The sequence below is a fragment of the Bombus affinis genome, chromosome 9, assembly GCF_024516045.1.
Source record: "Bombus affinis isolate iyBomAffi1 chromosome 9, iyBomAffi1.2, whole genome shotgun sequence".
Lineage (NCBI taxonomy): Eukaryota > Metazoa > Arthropoda > Insecta > Hymenoptera > Apidae > Bombus > Bombus affinis.
This window is the reverse complement of record NC_066352.1, coordinates 4,199,515-4,218,289: the sequence shown is the minus strand read 5'-3', so window position 1 is coordinate 4,218,289 and position 18,775 is coordinate 4,199,515. Positions and strand designations below refer to the sequence as shown.

Sequence of the window (18,775 nt, the reverse complement as noted above, 5' to 3'; positions counted from 1 at the left end):
CGGCAAAGTGGCCCACATACAGTGGTTGACAACCTCATTTTCTTTCTGCATAGCGTATGTAAAGAAATGGTCGTGCTGCTATGTATAGGCAATCGAGAAGTGTCACTTTCGTCATAGGAGAACGTTCGTCAGATTTGTACTTTTTCTATAACCGTAGCTATCATCGAGAATCTTTCGGCGAACGAATTTCAGCCTCGGGAAAAATGGCACTTTCCTTGGCCAGTTTCGTCAAACTCTTTGTGCGGACAATTAATTATAAATATTTATTTATTGGTAATATTAAATACCTGCCTATTCGAGTATCTCGAAAGGTGACAGAAGCGTCTAAACAGCGCGTACATTTCTAACGAACGTGAATCGAAAGAAATTCAAAGGAGCAGAATCTTATAGAAAATATCCAGAGCAAGTGAAACAAAAAATCTCTCGTTTGATTTCAACCATAAAAATACGACTTTGTAAACATTCGCCGTGTAGTCATAAAGATACTGGTTTCGTCTTAAAATCGACTTCAAATCGGCTATCAACGATAGAGATCGTTGTTTGCAAGTGTTTGTCAGTTATAGCTGGTTGAAAGAAGTTTGAAAAAAATTGCAATTGTCAGAGGTGTGTTGGTCGTTTGAAAGAGACGATAGTCCGCATAAACAAACTGACATAGAAGCATTTCCTAGTTCCGCTGGTTTATCGACTGACACGTGAGAGACATTTTTACAAGCTGTTCTTGATTTTGCATATCTTGGACAAGACAGGCCGACGATATTTTCTAAACGTTTGGAACACGGAGCAAGTTAATCTACGAAATTAACGGAAGCGTAATTATACAAATTTTCTGTCCGTTGTATCGAACCGAGGCTTATCATCGTCGGTGATTTTCTTTTTAAAGTGTGTTCGAGCCGCGCTACTTATGGCAAAACTCGTTCCCCCATCAATTTCTTTATTTCACGCGAACCTGTAACGCGAATAAATGCGGTTATTTATTTACCTTGCACCACGAACCACTGAGAAGAGACGCGATGCAAAGTTGACAGCTCTGCACATCTCCTGCTATTTCCTGACACTTAATATTTTATACGAAACGCAGAGGCTTCTTCTTCTTCTTACGACCAATCAAAATATACATATTCAGAATTTTTCGTCGTTATTATGGAAATACTGTTTAGAATTAATGAATTCCTTGGTCCATGAAGCCTATCATCTACATAGTTAATTATCTTTGAATTCCTAAGCTTATGAATTATCGTGTAATTATCTTGGAATATAATTGAATTATATAGCTACATTAGTAAATTATAAATTTCACGTTTAGATGACACACGGCTAATATATGCGCGTGAAAATACATTGGAAGCGTGATTTAAATTATTTTCATCCAAGTTTAAGTGCGTTTGCTTGGTCTTTAAAAATCTCTGTCTTGGAAAGTTACAAATTTTTCGAAAATCACACGTCACGTGTTTTCCTCGTATTTCAGTTTATTAACCCGCTCTATGTTAGGAACGTTCATCTGGAAAACTCCGCTGCGCGTAACTTATCTTTCCCCAAATTTAAACATAATATCGCGTTCGGTATTCAAAATTTTGAAAAGTAATTTCTTACAAAACACACGTGATGTATCTCTTGTTATATTCGAGTGGCTATGCCATCGCTTTTATCATCAGCAAACGTCTATCTCGATAAGCTGTCGATGTTACGAGTTATCTCTGACAAAATTACCAACAGCGGAAAAAAAAATAAAATACCAAATTACAAAGAATAATACGTCGCACGTATGTTATAAGTTGAGGTTGGCTGTAAACTGGCGACGATCTTCTCTCATAGCGTTGGTGCCGGTCGGCTAGATGCTCCCGATAAAATACGACCGTTTAATAACGCGCGAACTAGTCCCGTACCGGTACAAGATTACAAGCTAACCGGGTCGCCACTATTAATGTCACATAGTTTCATAATTATGTGTATTGATTAGGCCGCGGGTTAACGACGCCGGAACGTGGCTCGAATGCCCGGAAAGTGGAAGACTCGTCGCGTTCGCCAGTTTCCGTTGTTTCCACGTGTGTTCCTCCAACTTGTCGATGTACCATCGTCTCTGTCGTTCGTTTTTAGCAGCTGTTTGGAAATTTTACACGTCGATATTTGTGAAACGCGGAGACAATTATTGGCAAAGCTTGTCGTCACGTCCCCTTTCCCGACTTAATTCGCTCGGACGTAATCGCAATAGACGCGGTGCAGAAAGGTCGTAGTGAGAGGATCGATGAAGCGGTATAACCTGCTGACACGTTTCGGAGGAAAGTGAAAACGCCAAAAGCCAACCCGCTCGTCGTTCAACCGTCGACCGTGATTAAACCGTGGTCAGGCAATCTCACGATTTTCCCAGCTATTCTTTCAGGGTGAAACGAACATTCTTTCGTCGAGTAGCGAGCGGTGACTCAGTCAACGGTTTCGGTTTCTTGGAACGCTGACAGCCGTACTCCGATGACATATGCATGATTTGACGATGTTGCGTGAAAACGGAACATTTTTCGTCGATATGTAATGGCTGATTGAAGAAAAATTGACTTACTATCGAGAAATAGGACGAATTAATAAAGCTGTTTTAAGGATTAAGTATCGTTTCTGTTTGTCACAAGGCGAATACATAATTTGTTTATATTTTTGAGATTAGCTTTCCGATCTTCTAGAATATATCAAATCTCGAATTAGATTGTACTGTTTATTTTTAGAGGTTTGCTAAAGGTGGTAAAGTTATTGTTGTAGCAACATTCTAACGATACTCTAACGTTATTAACAGACGAGCTGAGGCAAGATTCTGTAAGAAGCATTATTTTCGACAAATTTATTGTCCATTATGGAAAATCTGACTTCTCTGTTATAACCTATAATTAGACGCGTATCATTAACCATAAAAAATTTCAATTTTCCGCAGATAACATTATACGTGTTCATCGAAAGATGATCGAAGAACGGTATCTGTTACGGTAATTTATAAAAAAGATAATTCTACTCGCAGCGTAGAGCAAAGAAAAATTGCTCCATCACATTGATATCTAATCTCGTGAGAATCGATTCTCCCATCGATCGTTACTCTATCCTGTACGAACTTTCCCATATTTTTGCCTCGATCGTAGCTACGTATCAGCCACAGACGAATAATTGGAAAATTAGAAACGCGCGTCGAAGCAGTGTCGATCGACGGTGATTCCGGAATCGACGCGCTCGTTAAGAAATTCCTGCTGGCTCGTCCGTCAGTCAGGCAAAAATATGCCCGTCTCGCGAGGATTGATTTACGCGGGCGGCCAAAAGCGAGGTCACGCCGCACGTTTCCCGATTTTTAACGAAACCCTTCTCCTCCTCCTGCCCCTCCCTCCTCCTCCACTTCTCCCGTCATCTTCCCGTGGTGGAGTTAGACGAATGCGTGATTCAGCCGCTGGTAGCCTTGGAAAAATCGCTGCTACGCCAATTATTAGTTGTTCGCGAAAGGGACGGAGGCGCGTTTCGTGCGACTGAAAATTCGGAGAGGAGAGACAGAGCCGGCGTCCGGTAGAGTTTCCACGGAGCGGCCGTGCGCGTGGAACGAGACCACGAAGCGTACTCCCAATTAGGAGCGTGTCGACCGTGAATGGACAAAAGTTTTGCCATGACTCGGCTTCCCCTGCCGGCTCCCCACCCCATGCTCACCGTACCCCCACCAGCGCCAGCGATCCGAATGGGAGTAGGGGGATCCCTGACGCGGTTCCCGAGATCCCCGAGTGGCGGCGGCACTTGCCGAGACGCGGAGACGTGAGTCACGCGTGCTCCGATGCCGGTGAGAAGAGCAGCCGCGCGGACACTCGTCTGTCGGGTGCTAAGTCACTAGCGACGGAGACGCGCTCTTCTTTTGTTATTAGATCGATTCTTTTCGGGTTAATGCATCCAGAGCGAAAACTTTCTCCCTGTAAATACAAAGAAATAATAAGTTTGACGTTTTAGAATTGCTGTTTCGCGGTTAAAATATCGTACTTTATAATTTTGATATAGCAAAGTGGGAAACGCGATCTATGGGGTAACGAAGATGTATATATTTGATGATGTTAAATTAATCGGGGAATGTTGAAATGTATAGAATGTACGCAATAAAAGCTGGATGAAGTATAGCGAAACAGTGTACTAGATTTAGCAATATTATTCACTTTTCTTTTGCTTCTTTTGCGGTTAGAACGCGCAAAGTTTTGTAGATTATTATCGTTTACATAATTTTGGAAAAATTTTGAAAGATTTAGATCTACTTTAGTTGTTAAAATAAACGAATCGTTTACCAAAGATATATACCGATTGCCAATCGGTACTCGATCCTGTATCTCACGCACACAGCAATCTAAAACCAATTAGCAATATTTTTACCACTATTACGACCAAGTTTGAAAAGCATGGCAGAATGTTGGAAGAAGAAGAAATTTTGATCAGAGATTGCCTACGAAGCGAGAAACGTCAAGCTTAGCGGATGGACAATTGTCGCGAGCATGAAAACGGGCCAACGAGGGAATCATTGCCGTATTCCACTGACACGAGAAACTGTATCGCGCGGCATGTCGGCCTCGAAATAGAATATAGAGGGTTATTTCGGATGCGTCGTCTCGTTGGTCTAGTCCAGGGCTGGTCTAGACCTCCGAGGTTCACCCGTTTTACGAGCTGCCGGCAGGCAACACGACCGCTTAGGTGGTGACTAGAATTGAGCGCAGGTGCACCGTGCCGCGTGCATATTTGCCGTTCGTCTCGTCGCCTTATTAAAACGCGTTACGAACGACGTAACGAGTGTCGAACACCACGTGAACCCGTTCGAACATGGGAAAGAACAACGGGGGTGGTTTTATGGAGGCTGATCATGCGTTAGGGTTTACCTGTGACAGGTGTTCTTGTAATTTATACCGTGTCTTGTTTTTCTTTCTTTCCTTACCCCTATCCACGAACTATGCCATTTGGGTAAATTATTGCCACGGTTCACGCTAATGTGCTTTGAATGCGATATTTGTCAAAGTGTTAAATATATAAATTACTGCTGTTTTTCTGGAAATTAAGTGGCATTATGGTAACAGTAGACTATGGTGATTATGATAATTTCAAATTGTAATATTTATGTAGGCTACTATATTTATCGGTTTTACCAAGTTTTACTCGATTCGTTAGCGCATCGAATTTCTTTCTCATTGAATTATAGCACATAAACTTTGCCTTTTATCGATCGTGTATCAATCTGTTATTCAAAATTCCCACATACATTCAGATGATAAGGAAATCGATTGCATCGCTGTATCATGTCTTTTGTAATAATAAATAAAGAACAAGAGGTGCAAAATGATAAATATCGAAACTTTGACGATATTAAAAAATCTTATCATCGAGAAAGTCTAGAAATGTTAATCCGTAAATTGAAACATCTATCGCTAAGGAATCGGAAGAAATTACCTATGGATTTTTCTTTAACGTTTTCCATTCGAAGAAAACGTGAACGACGAGAGGTCGTTTCGAGCAAAGAGGATGGAAAATTCGATCGTTGGCCGATCTGTCGCGATACAACGATACCTCGGTTATTAATTTCCGTGGCCGTTATTTCTGAAATCGGCGGTTTAACTGCCGCAGCCGTAGAGCTCTCCCGCCAAACAGTGATTCACCCACACTCTAAAAATATCGGGATACACGCATCGCGAAATGCGAGTCTCGTGCGAGCCTTAATGAGCGTTTCTTAGAATTTCTGCAGTCGTTCGCTCTGGAGGGGAAAAGAAAATTCTCTGTGACACCGAGAGAGCCGGGAAACCTTGGGCACATTTTGGTTTAGCGAATGACAGCTAATGACTGCGCCATCGAGCGCGCATGACGATGACGATGACATTTCGCTTGATTTAACGTCCGTTTCGGACGAATCTGCGTCAGCCGCTTTTCAAATTCCCTTAACGTTCTATGAATTGCATTGCCTATATTTTTCTAATTGATCGTTGATTTTTCGTTGTTGTTATGTAGAATAAATGAGTGATGAATGAATTATATTTTTATATTAGTGGAGAAATGCTTGGTTTGTTAGAAGCTTAGTGACACGAGTCTAAAAAAATCCTCAATTTTTATACAACTGCAAATATTAATAGCCTAATAAAAAATTATTTAACTGCCTGATACAATCGTATTATTTAACGGAAACTATATTAATCCTTTTATCAAACATCAAGCATTAAGATGTTTTTATCAAACATTAAGCAATATAAAGAATATTTTGTTAAATATTTTAGAAACCGAAATATATTACATTATAGAAAGAAAAAAGATTTTTTCATTTCCGTTTTTTTAAACTTCCTATTTCGAATCCAATTTTCTCGAGAAATTTTCACCTTTTCTACCTGCGTCGCTAGAAAACCAACGAAATAAAACATTCTTAACAGCTTTCCATTAAAATAGCCACATAGGTATCCCTGTTATTTTTCGAAATTTCGTGACGAAATTCCACGACGTAATTTGGGCGAATGTAACCCTCGCAAAGCGGTTAACGATCGTCCCGACCAATTTCAGAGCACGAGTATCTGTATACGTATATTTTTATTTCTCGATTAATGCACTTTCCCCGACGAGATCTCTTGTTCAGATTGCTTATTATGGATGCAGTTACGTTTCCCAGATTACCAAGGCTTTTTTTAAACGTTCCTTCCACGAACAAATTCTACATATTTAAATTTTCGAATTCTCGAAAAATTTTTCTCAGTCGACATTATCGGCCGAGTTGACCTTTTTTGGTCAATGTTTCACAATTACTGAATTTTTCATACGAATTAATATCATCGCAAATATATCTACATTATACATACATGTACATAGAGAATTTATCGGTGTCGTTAAACGAGCAAGCGTTAAACGAAATTTGAAAATAAAATCACGTAGTTAACAATAGAGGTACAACAAATATCATATTAATTACACCTATTGAACTGCGAATAATTCGCATATAAAACGCAAGAATATATAAAATATTTAAAATAGACTAATTGCTATATATGATATTTATTAATAGAAACAAATTTAACTGCTATATCTATGTATATAATATTTATAAAAATCTGAATGTAGACAAGAACTCGCAGTTTATCACTTACACAATCGCAATAAATGTATACGAAATGCATAAACTAATAAGAAAATACGATATGCACTTAAAAATCGATTGAACAAGTTGAGTCTCTACAATTCACATAATCATCTATTACATACTTGTCGATATCATCGAACGATTGGACATTGCAATACGAGTGATTTTTCACCTGTTTTCAGGAATCCATCGGAAGTTTCGAATTTCGCATAGCACTGACCGAGTTAATTATCCCGCGCAACCCCTTAAACACCCCTCCCGTGGCTGCTAGGGTGGAAGCTCGAGGGTCACTCGCTACGTGTCGCTAATTTCTACGTAGGAATCGCAAATTGGCACGCGTGTGCGTGCAACAGATGCGCCGGCCACGCGAACGCGTTCGGAAATATTTGCCAGCCCTGCTCCATCCGGAGGGGTAGCAAGCACGCTATTGTGTCCGCCATTCGTCGAAACGAAGAATCGAAAATCAAGCAGCGCGGGATTGTTTTCTCTTCTTTTTTTCGCTGTTATTTTCTTTTTTTCCTCTTTTTTTCGGTGGGAAGAGTATGGGGCAGGGGACGATGTTTCGACTTCCATTTCAATGTCTATCATCTTCGTCCTCTGGGAAAAATTGACATTTTTTATGGCTTCGTCCGAGAGCTTCTCCATCGGATACGAATATAACATGTCTTTCGCTCGTTTTGTTCAAAATCGCCGATTTGGAAGTGGAGCCTGGCGAGTACAAAAATTTCCACGGTGAAACGCCGTAATTTACGCGGTTTTGAAATTTCTGCTTAATTAAAGCTGGTGATCCAAAGCGAACGCGATAAAATTTCATTGTAATTTTAAACAGACACGCAGTAGACTGTTCTAAGTAACCATTATGAATACTTGGAATACTTTCCCGTGTATATGCGCGAAAATCTAATCTATCTTTGGAAGGATTTTCTTCAGTAACAGGTATCCGGATTACATTAATTAAGAACTTAGCATATTCATTTAGATATAATTTGTAAATCAGATTTCTTATAGACAAGCTAAGTATATTGTAGCGGACGAATGCGCAACAGTGAACATTGAATTCTTTCATTCTATTATCTGCTTCTACGGTAGAATACCTATAATTTCAAAATAGCTGTAATCTACATTTCCTATATATGATAACTATTCTTCTTAAATCTCTTTGAACCTATCTACATTTACGTAACTCTTCAATTGTTAATTATCAAATCTCCGTACTTTCTGTACATTTTTATGCGAAGGTGCACGGAACAAAAAAATCCAAAGAATATCGAGAGCATAATACTCGTCAGAATATTGAGAAGAAATAAAAAATTCTACTTCTCTGATAATATTTACAGCCTACTAGTATCAGATAAATCCTAAATTAATTAATGTTTAATTTATACGTTTATCATAACGTGTACAAAGAAAACTACATAGGTCAACAACATTGACGAACTCAGAGTCTCGACTATCATGCAATTTATCAGTCGCTGTTAGGTAGGAATGCGCTAGGATCAGTCACAAGTATCATAAGGGGTGAATATCATCGCGAGAACGTTTGGTGAACGAAACGCCTTGGATCTCGCCCTCGCGACCTGCAATTCACCGGTTTCCCCTTTCTTCTTCTTCATCATCTTTCTCTTCATCATCTTCTTCTTCTTCTTCTTCCACACTGCTTTTTCTGTCTTTTTTCTTCGCTTTTTTATAATCCTGCTCCCCGCACGATGGACGAAGTTTATTGTCGTCGTAAATTTTTCCGCGAGCCGGCCTCCGATCGCTAACATTCCCCTTTCTACGTGGCCGCGCGTTCGGAGACTATTCAAAGGTCGCTTGGAACCGTTCCAAAATTCCGAATCGCATGGGACGACATCGCTGCGATTCCTGCGGCGATTCGAGCTTAAGTGAATCCAGAGTGAGCCGTAAACCCAGGCTAAATAAACTTCGATTTGAGGGAATGACGCCCCTCTCAGATGACTTTCGTTCGCTCGATTTTCCACCGAGCTTGATCACCTTTTCTCAGCGAGTCGTGCATCGGTACCCTGTATTGCTACCATTTTCACATCATTCCATATTCTTTACTATCATTGACTATTTCAACTTTGACGTTTCGAATTTAGAAAGGAGATTTTAGTAATAATTTACGTACATATATTGATCCTTGACAATTCTTAAGTATTAGGTTGTCCGAAAAGTTTCTTTCTTTTTATAAGGAAATAATAGATACACAACAGTTTTCGTTTTATATTATTTTATTATGTATTACGTATGATCCATTTTGTTTTATCAAGATAAAGATCACAATGTTCGACAGATTAGGTTTCATGTTTGTATAAAGCTGCGTCGTTGTAAAGGACGTGTCTGAAAATGAAACACACTATTCGGACAATCTACTAGATGGAAGGTGTCAGCATGTTTCTTTCTTTATCTATTTCATATTATCGCTGTCACTGACAGAACTAGAAATTTTCTATTCTTTCGGTCTCTCTTATTCAAGAACAGATTTTTATTCGCGGTATTTAATTTCATTCGTTTTATTAACGCGATATTTATCAAAACGATATACTTTATATAAAAAACACTGTATATTCTTAGGCTCGACATTGAAGTTATTAACAACTATTAGAGTCACTAAAAAGTCATTCTGTATTATGTACTCTTTAAATCTTCCTATCTATCTAAATCTCTTTTATGTTCCCCATATATTTCTCATCTAACTTCTCCTTAACTTCTACAATTTATTTGCAACAAACTCCTAACACCTATCCACAATCAGTTTGTAAATGATTTTATAACATAGGAAAAATTTGTTAGCAATAACAACGTTGGATCGGAGTCATGGCGCAAATCATAGCATATCAACGTTCCAAAAATTTCTGTACGTATTATTTCATTAGAAAATTACTCGTAAAATGGGGTTAAACCAAAACCAACGACAATACCATTATTCTAACGCGTCAAATCTCGGAACAAAACGGGCCACGTTCTCGATTCACTTTCCGGCTGCAGTTGGCGACCGATTTAAATGATCTGTCAGCAGCACACGCGTCGATTCCTTTGTCATCGAGGATGACCAATACCGATGACGGGGTCGGGCGTCGCAGAGCGTCGCGGGGGTGGCACCACGTCTGCGTTCTTGCGGAGCGTCGCTGTTTGCCGACGCAAGCGCGTGGTGCACGCACGAATTTATGTTCGACATGTGCGATTACTGCGTACGCGGCTACTTCGCGTGATTATCAGAGCAGGAGGGAAGAACTAAGCGAGAGAAAGAAAGCTATACGACGAAGGTGCGAGGAAGAGAAGGAAAGAGAGAGGCAAAGGAGGAACAGTGCGCGCGAGCAATTACCTGAGAATCATAATTTGCGCTATATTGCTGCAATCAACAAATATAAACGTGCCTTAGCTATGCGAGCTTTCCTTCTCTCTGCCTTCGTTTCTTTATTATCCTTGCCCGAGTTTTCTCAGTACTTGGATAGATAGACTTTTTGTCTTCGTTTTCAGATCATGGTATATATTCAATGAGTTTCTTATGGTTATATTCCGTATTTAAATTAGTTTAATATATATTACGAGATCATAAAGAGACATTAAACACGAAAGAATTAGCTACAACGATAGAGTAAATAACGAGATATTGATATACATATCTGGTACTTTGGTCTGAGCGAAACTTTTGCTTCAGATAGATATACATAAGAACGAAGGGATTAAGTGTTTCTTCAAAAACGTTTATTAAACCACACGATTTAAATACTTCATTTGTGCATATATAATTTGTAAACCACTACATTTACAAAAACTATCTAGGTATCGTTTCTAATAGAATTCATTTATTTCAAATATTTTATTCTGCCAATAAATTTCCATTTGACTCATTGTCTCGGACGCGTCGAGGTTGAACATTTTCCTTTATACCTACTCCTAGACCGATTTATTTCAGCCATCGCCCCATCTTTCTCCGAGTCCTTTATTTCGAACCGTCCTATCCGATTCCTATCTTTGGCTGGATTTTCGGACTTCTCCCTTACCCCAGCGGATTTCTTTCTGCCGTCGATTCTGCCCGTTCCTTTGAATCCTTTTTTCCTTCCCCCATCTTCCTTCAGGCCTCCCCTCGCGCTCTTTCTCCTTCACCCGCGCGCGCCGCCCCTTGCCTCCTCGCCCCGTTTCGCTCATTGTTGCTCCGCCTTTCGTTCATACGTCAAATAACAGCTATTGAAAATCGTTGATTCATGAATAGTCATCGTATCGCCAATTAGCGGGTCGGATGAATATTCACGGGTGCGACGGACCGTCTATCGTTCACCTATACGCGCTTTGTCACGCGATAACGCTACTCGTCGCAGCGCATGGCGCATGTTCGAACGTGGCCCGCCAACGGAGAAATAAATCAGAATGACGGATTAATCGGTTCGGTTGCTTATTCGACTCGTGAAGCCGCGGCCGCGTTTCGATCGAGTAATTTTCAAACGGGCCCACAATGACTGCAAATAATCGCTGCTAATGGTGAACGGTTCCAGCCGCTCCGACCACCACCTCACTCCACCACTCGGCAAAATTGACTTTTGATGGAATTACTTTACGAACGGCGATTAGCTTTGTTACACGATGTTGTTGCGCGAATCCCGCGCACCGCAATGAGATTACAATGTCGTGTAATATAAAAACAGCGATGTTTAATTATCCTTTTAAGTTATTGCGTATGAACCTAATGGCCCATCGTTCTCGCGCAAGCAGTTTTACATGTACGTTTCGAGTTGTACAGTACCAGATTACTCGTAAGTGGCTATTCGCTATTTTTCCCTATTAGTATCGTTGAAAATCTCAATTTAAACGAGGAAGCTAACTACGTAATAAATACACAATTTTTTATATCTGTATTCATTTAAATTGAACAGCGAGTAAGGTGCATCATCGCCTAGAACGAACGAGGTGCTACAAAATGCTTGTCGAACTCATACGATAACTAAACACGGTATTTAATATTCTAATATAATTTACTATTCGTTAGAAATAATATACAATAGCCTTTCAGATAGATCGTTATTCTATTCTCTGTATGAAATTATAAAAAGATATCGCGATCGGTAAAGGATGCAATTAAGAAGCAAGAAAATTGTATTTCATTCTGACGAACAATTACGTATCAATAAAACCGTTGTGGATCCTCCATAAAGGTAACAAAATCACTTAAGCAAATATCACAGACTCCTCGAGGCTCTGAGGCTGCAACAGCAAATACATATGCATCGGCAGTATATCGTATGCGCATCGATAAGATTGCTTTCATAGATCAAAGCACGAGCTCGACCCTCGAGATTGATAGATCGAAAACGAATCTGCCGGCAAGTGGACTCGAAGCGAATCGAGTGATGTTCGTTGGAGCGGCTGTCCGCTATCGGAGTCGAGAGGAAAGCTGGGCGTTTGCCCGCGACCAACTTCCGGCTGCTTATCAAACGCTCTTCCGTCCGAATGTTCGTTTCGGGAATTCAATTGTCGACACGCCACGCTGGATTTAACGAATATCTATTTATTTTTCGTGTGGATCATGCGATATATGGTTCACCGTACGACTGCACACAACAGAAACGCTCGAGATCATGTACATAAAGGAAAAATAATCCTGGACTTTTGACCTGTTAGGCAAGTCGTCTCTTAACTAGAAATTAATAGAAACGAGCCAATATCAATGTAACAAGCAAGTGTCTTAGAAGCCAAACTAATCGACTCCGGTTTTTATTTGTCTGTTAATTTCATTGCATACATAAGTGCATGATTAATATTCGATTCTGAAGAAACAAATAACTCAGTTTTATAAGTTCGTTCATCGTATGAAGACTGACATAAATAATGGTTAATTCTAAGATAAATTTAAAAAACAATTTTTGTAACATCATCATTTTTCTGTACGTCCCGATTTGTGCAATTGATCGATGTTGTTTTTGAACGATTCAAATATAAACGATATTCCGTTTTTATCTCGTGTAACTGATAACCCGATTTTCTGAAAATTTCATCATTTTAGTGTTAAAACATATAATCGAGTTATTTAATTTTTCGGAAACCAAATGATTAACTTCGATAAAATTGATCGATTGTATAACATAATTATATTATGGGTTGTCCTTGGTACAAATAAAATGACACGAAAAGATAAGAGATTCCTAAAGACGAGATTGCTACGACGACATAATTAGTCTTTAGCAATTAATGTAATCGATGATATCGAACTTTTAGAGGAAAATCGATTGGATGGAACGGAGCGCAGTGGAAAAGGAAACTCGCTATCGACAATCAAGACCCCGACCATCTCATTTTACGCATATAAATTCATCCGGACGTGACGTGGCGCAAGTCTCGTGGCCGTATGAAAGCCGTCTAAGGCCATCTGTACCAATCGGTGTCCATTAAGTCGGCATAGAGACTCGTTTGCCTTTCAGTTTCACGTTTCCAGATTTCTTTCGGCCATCAACCACGCGACGAAATCGCGTGCCTGACAGCGTTAGGCTTTTCTAATTATTAGTTACCCTCTCCTTTCTATCGAGATAGCAAAGATTCTGATCGACGTCTTCTTCGCAAGTGACGTGATCCAACGATTAATTGCAAGTGGTTGAAGTGGTTGAAGTGGCAATGGTCGAAGTTGCAACATGATGGAATTTTATTATACTTTATTATTAGTATAGCGTAGATTCAATGTCGACATATAAATTGTCAAAATTTTGGCTTTTAATCAGTCAATAAATAGAAATTTATTAATTAAACGACTAATTAATTAGAGAAATTAGAAATCTAACTTTAAGAAAATCAAAATAAGAGTCATTGAATGGAAGGAAAAATTGACAATGTACCTAGGTCACGCTTTAAAATAATTTCATCAAAGTATCATAATTATCTTTTTCCAATGAAAAAATATCGTAATAGATACGTAAAATATCAAAATTTTCATTTATCCCCTTTAATAAAAGAAAATTCGTAAACTGAAAAACACATATTTGGACGAAGATTTTTATTAGACAATGAGATTTTCTTCAGTCCGAGCACTGCGTGTTTTCTTAGATCCAAGTCAGCTAGTGGTTCGTTAATGACACTGCTGATCGGTGTAATTTTCTCTCGACCGGGACTTTCGATCAAATTATCTTATCGACGTTGTCCGCGGTAGATTGTGTATTTACACGGACGTCGGTTCGCATTTGTCTTTGAACTGAGCATCAGAGAAAACATCCTTCGACGTTTCGAAATAGCAAATAATTTATTTTAATCGTTACACGAGAAGGAAATACTACACCGACGAATTTTTATTAATCGATGCCAACGTAAAATCACGCGTGACGATGATTATAATAATACGGCGTGTATAATTTATACAAATAAATGCGAATCATATTGCACAAAAACCACGCTTGTTGGGAGTATGCAGCTATTTTTAATACCGTCGTAAATCTTTGACATCGTAAAATATTTCTTGGCACCTACCTACCGAACATCTTCGGAACTTTTGTGTCAGACGAATTAAAAATAAAATCGATTGCTTTCTTTTTCTGTCACACGTCGCGTGCAGATTAGCCAATAAAATATTTTTATCTTTTGATTTACATTTTGATCAAAATCGGTACGATAAAACAAGACATTTTTACCATATCGTACGGTTTTAATCAAAATCATCATCAAAATCACTACAGTATAAAAACAATGGTCGTTGCGAAATGAAAATTAGACTTAAACAAATCGCGTACTTTTATATCCTAATCTCTGTATCTTTCAAATTTCCTATTTCATTTCACGAATCTCTATATCTGCTACAAGAAAGTAGTATAAAATCGCGGTATATTTGTAATCGTCAAACCAACTATTGTCAACAGCGAAATCCCCACAGATCCTCACAATCAGCTTCCTACAACGTTGCACATGCACTGTCGGAATCAGCGCGTAGCTGCGCGGAACTCACCGCGGTCCATCACGGCCTCTTGTTTTCCGTCCTTTCTTATTTTTCCTCTTTTTTTTTCTAAATTGTATCTATTGGCTCGAAGCGATTGAAAGTAATTGAATGAAGCGGCCGGTTATTTACGAACGTTTAAGCGGAGCCAACTATCTGTCCATTCATTCGGTCTTGTCCCTTCATTCATTCATCATTCACTCTCGCCGGTGTACGGGCGCTGCATGTATAGCAGTAGTAAAGGCCCATTCAATTGATCGGTGATTGTCTAAATTATAAGATTGCCATACAATGGCTCTCATCTCGACCTATTGGGGTCTCGTTCGACCGTTGCGTCACCACTTTAGGACCGGATCGCAAGCCGCGATCGCGTCAAAAGAGCACCTACGAAATCGACCGATCCTCCTAATGAGGAAGGCGCGGACATCAATCGATACACACAACCCTGATGCCCATTTGTGAAGAATGTGTGGGGCTGCCGGTCGTCTTTCCGCCGGGGGACCCGTTCATGGAAACCACTGGCCGATCGCGGTGCACCGGGACCAACTTAACCACCCGCTGCTAGGAAATGCAGCAACCCGTGACACGTGGGAAACCTAGACAATTCGACGCTGGACGGTCTTCGATCATTTTATTGACTACATCAAATGACCGTTATTAGACTTCTTCGCCGGTTAAACTACTTTTATTGGACGGTTAAATACTTCTGTAATTTGCTCGACACTAGAGCTTCCAAACCTGTTATTCAGACAGGTTTCAGATTTGTTGCCTTGCAGTGAGTAAAAGTACGAAGATGCTCGATGCTTGTTTCTATTACGTTACGTTATTATAATGTCAAACATTGGTAACTTGTTTCTTAAATCAAAGCGCATGCTTGTTAGTTTCCTTTACGTATGTGATGAGATACGATTCGAAGGTATTGCCTATGAAATATTTTTAATATTATAATATTATTAATGCAGCGAACTGTTTTCTATTTGAGGCTTCGATCGATAAACTCAGAAGGTGTCTGAAAAATCAGTACCCTTATATCTACTTATAAACTCTACTACTAAGAAATCTGTATTTCGACAAAATCTACACATTTACCACCAAATAACGAAAACATGAACGTAGCAAATAGCTTAGATCATAGATTCTGGAAAAGTTTAGCTATGCTTTCAAGCATAGGTTTTACAAACCTTTGGGTTAAGCAAACCTTTCAATCAAGGTTTGTAATGCGTCTAAAAAAGAAGCCTACGAAATGATAAAAACAGGATTGAGTCGTCTTGCGTTGAACAGGAGACATGATTTCGCGCGCATTCGTACGCGAAACTATTCCGACTGGTAGTTGTTCCGGGCTGTAATGGACTCCGACCAAAAAGAAAGAGAACTCAAACCAGGGAACAGTCCTAGAGTGAGAGCAAGAGAGTGAACGCGCGTGCGGGCGAGCGCTAATCCCCGGAAACAGGCTTAATTACAGTCGCGTCCGAAACAGGATAATGGCCGAAGCGCGAATATGGCTGTCCCGTGTCTGGCTAACTAACGTCAGCCTGGCAAATCGGTTTATCGTTTCGCCGAAAAGTTCCTTCAATTCTAACCGAGAGTCCGTCTGCGCCGAACTTCCGCGCATTAGGCACTTACGCATTACACCTGCATCGCCGTTGTCGCGGAAACTTGCGAAACGTTAATTAGCATCCGTAACATTGCTCCGAAGTGCGTCAACGGTGATTCGATTTGGGGTTAAGACCACTGTTTGCATATGTGGTTGGGACGGTAGACTAAACTTTTACATTTTTTTAGAAACAATGTTGGTTTCTTCCTTTTTCTGAAAACAGACGAGGGATTAAGAATTCAGTAATGTGATTCAACCTTGGTTAGTTAAGGAAAAGTTATTTCATTTGGCGGAAGTTGCGGTTCTAAAAATCTCATTACTAGCCCGCGATGAATTTCAAAGATACAAGGATTTTAAGTTTATATTACAATGTCAATTTCTCTGTTTTCTTTTAGGGAGAGATAAGAATTGAGTAGGCTATATAATTCGACCTTGATGTCGCGGAAGTTCTAATTCTAAAAATTCCATTACTATATATAGACTTCTGTGTATCCTATAAATATAGATTTTTTTTTTCAGAAACGCTACTACGAAGATCATAGTAAAAATTAATAATTCTTATAAATATACTTCGTATCGATGCAATGATACAACAATGGAGTATAATAGCAGAGTGACAAATAAATAAAATGAGAAGAGGATTAATTTGTACTACTTACGTAGTCGCCAGTTTTATGCATAGAAAGAACGATTATAGAGAGAACGAATCGATCGTGATGAGTTGATTATTGTTGAGTTGATTGACGGCATGATTTCCTGTCGGGAAATCGGAAAATTGTATTTCTTGGTTCGGAAGGACATCGCGATGCGATGGAAAATTTATCGCAACACCGTGCAATCGCGTCACGGCAGACCGAGTTTCTTCTTTCTAGACAATACCAGCTGCGGCACGTGATTCACGAACGTACGCGCTCGCGGAAATTTATTGTGGCGTCGTGTGGGCATCGCTCGTAGAATTTACTGCAATCGGTAACAGTTAGCGGCGCGCAAAAGTCCCTGGAATATCGAACTTTCGTAATCGGTACGGCCATACGTCACAATTGTTACTTCATTTGGAACAACCTGCACTGCTTCTCCTCGTTCATCCGGTCAGATAGCATGCGATTAAACGCCTCGAAACCGTCCCTTAAATTATTTTTTATCAGTGTCCACGTGCCGCTCGTTGGACCGAATGATTTTTTGTCACTAAAACTCCCTATAAATTCGTTCCCTCCGATCGTTTAGATACATATACCTTTTACGAAACATCTCTCTTCGAAAAATCTCCGACGCTTACCTGAACTGTGTTAAAACGAAGTGGAAGATCACCAGTTGCTCGAGCTGAAAACGAAAGGTCATAGAAAATACTTAACACATACGGAATTTTCGTAAATAATTTAGTAACCACGATCTATTACCGCGCCAAGTGTAAGGCCTCCGACTTAACTACGCAGAAAATTGCAGATTTGCAACGAACACTATCATTACGTCTCCCACTGAGAAAATGTTTTCTAACGACCGCGAGATTGCTTCGGAAGTCGTTCGAAAGAAACGTCTAACCAGTTCATGTTTCAGCTAATCCCACATAACATCGATATCCGGAAGAATGCGAGATATCGAATCTCGCTTAAAACATTCAATGTGGTAGGATTCTTATGATTCCTATTTTAAGCGACGAAACAATAGGAAAGAATTGTATTTAATTGCTTTTTCTCGAAAGAAGGCTAAAACACACGTCAGATTGTTGAAAAATAACAGAAAGAATGATATCGATACATGTATCGAACTAGAGGGCATCTTGCTTCTCGATACATGTATCGACTCTGCACCGAACGTGTTAATTGCCGTACACGATCGCGACCGATCGAAAGTTGCGCGCAAAGTTTCCGCGTTGAAACCCCCTCTAACGAGAGGTCCGAAGAAAAAGGAAGAAAGAGAAAAGAGACTCTAGGTTAGCGTGCACGTGCAACAGCACGCACCGCCACGGAATTCTCCGGGTGCACGTAAACGGTCGTAAAGCAAAGCGATCCTCGAACGCCTCAACGTAACTCTCGTTTCTACGGTGTACACGGTGAAGTTATCTGTGCATCGGCCGTGAGTGTACGCTAAGTACGCGCAAGTACAGTGTCGGTAATATCCAGTGTTACACACGTATGTATAAATATATATACATACACGCACGTGCAACTACAGCGTGGTT

General features: G+C 39.8%; 1 protein-coding gene across 6 annotated transcripts in view; it reads left to right on the top strand.

The window, feature by feature from the left end:
- LOC126920433 (homeobox protein cut) overlaps positions 1-18,775 on the top strand; it is a 168,468-nt gene that overhangs the window by 8,052 nt on the left and 141,641 nt on the right. The gene's annotated exons all lie outside the window — the stretch shown is intronic.